The 3,068-nt window shown below is 42.5% G+C and overlaps 1 protein-coding gene across 1 annotated transcript in view; it reads left to right on the plus strand.

The window, feature by feature from the left end:
• Nucleotides 1–3,068, plus strand: part of CHADL (chondroadherin like) — a 209,871-nt gene that overhangs the window by 40,304 nt on the left and 166,499 nt on the right. The gene's annotated exons all lie outside the window — the stretch shown is intronic.

Below are 3,068 nucleotides of genomic sequence, written 5' to 3' on the forward strand. Positions count from 1 at the left end.
CTGTCCTTGGTCTTCCTCTTGCTTCTAATGTATTGATAAAAAGTCTTCTTGTTTCCCTTTATTCCCATAGCTAGTTTGAGCTCATTTTGTGCCTTTGCTTTTCTAATCTTGCCGCTGCATTCCCGTGTTGTTTGCCTATATTCATCCTTTGTAATCTGAGCTAGTTTCCATTTTTTATATGACTCCTTTTTATTTTGTAGGTCATGGAAGATCTCGTGGTTAAGCCAAGGTGGTCTTTTGCCACATTTTCTATCTTTCCTACCCATCGGAATAGCTTGCTTTTGGGTCCTTAATAGTGTCCCTTTGAAAAACTGCCAACTCTCCTCAGTTTTTTTTTAACATCATCTCAGTATTTTTAAAGCCAATCTCCTGATTTTGGATGAGTGGGAGTCATGATTTTTGAACATTTGTTGTGGACTACAGTGCAACTTCCTTTTTTGGTCCTAGTTTTTGTTTGTTCAGTTCAGCACTTAGGTTCTACAAACACTGGTTCACTTGAGAGTGCAGTCAGCCATAAAATCTAGGAAGATGGCAGGTTACTGGGATAACTTTGGGTCAGAGAAGAGTGGTAGCCATCATTAGCACTGTAGTTCCTGTCCTGACTCTTTAAAGGTTGAGACTTTGCAGGAAGGTTAGCTGTTCCCTTCCCCCTTATGGAAGTCCTACACCCTGAGTTTTTACAGCTCTCCCTGCAATAGCGCCTCATTTGAATCTTCTTTAGGGGAAAAGGAGTTGCCCTCACAGTTTGGGACACAGATTTAAATATATTTTTATGATCCACATCTTTGCCCTTCATTTGATAAAATGGCAAAATAATTAACCAATCTTACACTGAAGGATATCATTGGCATTAGCATCACTGAAATGAATAAGCAGTTTACACCTCAGAGCTATTTCAGCTTCTGAGTGTGCATGGGTTTCTGGCTGAATTATGCTGCTTTGTGTTTGGGGGGCCCCCTTCACCTCTGTAGTAGCTAAAGACTTAAAAAACACACACACCCTACTACAGGCTCTGGAGACATTTTACACATCTGTCCCCTGCTACTCCTTCAAACCCTTTGATGGGCATGACTGGGAAGTGCAGCATTAATTCTTATTATAGTCTTGCTGAACTCTGCTTCAAATCAGTGAAACCTTAAATGAGCTGGGGGGTTACCTAATGACAATTTGAGAGTGGCCTTGTTTCCTAATGAAGAAAACCCCACTGTAGAAGTGACAGCACATTGCTACCATTTCATTAATGGAACAGTGAGGGGGCTAGAGGGAAAGAAATTAAAGAGATGTGGAGTAGCCCATTTATTTCTACAAACAAACCAAGCTTAGGAGGTTTCCAGCCCCTTTAAGTTGGAGTGTTTTGCTTTTACTATTTGACAATTAGTGGAGACTGCCAACATCTGCCAGAGGACTCCAGTTCCACAACCTACCCAGGGACAGTTGTAGCTGGGCAAAAAGGAGAGGGTGAGTTACTCCTTATAGCAAAACTGATCTGCTCTGAATTAATTAATTTCACACGCTGTTGGAGTTGACTCAGGCAAACCATAGGCCAGAGGTGGTGGGGCTGGACCGCAAGCCAATATCAGAGCAGAAGTTGAGCTGAACCTTTTGAGCCCAGCTGGGGGGGAAAAATAAAATAGCCTGTTCTGTAGGGGTGGAGAGTGAAAGGTTTCTCTTCTCTCCCCTTTTCAAAGTGGTTCATTCTTCAGGGCAGTAAAATAAAGAGGCAGACCATGTGTGTCTGCTCTAGCCACCTTTGGGTGTTGCTAGTTTCTGAACCTGGGCTTAGCAAAACAGTCTCAAGGAGTTGCATCCTGAGTGGAGGGGTGGTATGTGGTAAGACAAAAGGGGAAAGATTCCAGAATCATTGCCCTAGAACCTCAGTAATGGTAACAGGAAGTTGTTTGGGGATTATTTAAATAACTGCTGCTCCCAGCACCTCTTATCTGGAGACAGCCAGAGATGCTGGTGCAGTTTTCTTCTGATTTACAATAGAAGTACAATATTAGAATAATAGACTTTAAGGTCAGAAGGGACCATTATGATCATCTAGTCTGATGACCTGCACAATGCAGGCCATAGAATCTCACCCACTCACTCCTGTATCAAACTTATGTCTGAGCCATTAAAGTCCTCAAATCGTGGTTTAAAGACTTCAAGGTGCAGAGAAGCTTTCAGCAAGTGACCTGTGAGTTACACCTGTTTAATTCAGAAGAGATTCAGAGCCAGGTTTCCCTGGACGCCTTTCCAATCACCTGAACTCAAATTTGAATGAGTGGAGGCCTTTTTTAAAAAAAAAAAAAATAAATAAATTTAAAAAAAGCCTTCCAAGCTGTACAGAGTCAGAGAGCATTAGAGATTTAATTAGTTTTATTAAAATAGGCTTGTAGGGGAGTATGTTAAACTCTTACTTTGCATTTAAAAATCTGAATCCATAACACCAAGTGTACACTAAGAAATTGTAGTCACTTGTTAATCTTGTTCAGAGGAGCACCTTAGATGAGGTTAGTCCAGACAGTTCTTCCCGGAGGTTGGGATCTACCATTCTGCTCTCCACAAAAGCCTATTACAAAAAGAATAGTTAGAAGTAAAGTTCTTGGAGGAAGACTGCTGCCCATTTGCCAACAACTTTGTTAGACACAGTTAAGCTCTCCAGTTTGATACAGGATGACTTCACCCCATTCCTACTGTAGCCAGAATGGTCAGAAATACTGTGGAGTTGAATGGACAAGTTCCATGCACTATTAGGCTTCCTACATATCATTACCAAGGAGCCTTAGGCTCCAAATGCTAAAAGCTCACTTGGGGAGACTAGAGAGGCAGTTCAGAAAAGGCTGCTCATGTCACCAGCAGATCCATCATATGAGAGTCATGTCACAAGGACAGTGTGTCTGGTACAGGAGCTAGGTTGCCCCCTCCTAGAGGGAAGGCAGGTCAAGCCATGTGGATTGCTGAAGGGGTGGTGTTACGTGCCTAAGTGCTCTGCAGGAACGAGACACACACACACACACACAGTGAGTGATATGGCTTTTAATGAAGGTAAAGAAAACACACCCGCAACGGGGACTCTGCAC

Source organism: Chelonoidis abingdonii, chromosome 1, assembly GCF_003597395.2.
Source record: "Chelonoidis abingdonii isolate Lonesome George chromosome 1, CheloAbing_2.0, whole genome shotgun sequence".
Lineage (NCBI taxonomy): Eukaryota > Metazoa > Chordata > Testudines > Testudinidae > Chelonoidis > Chelonoidis abingdonii.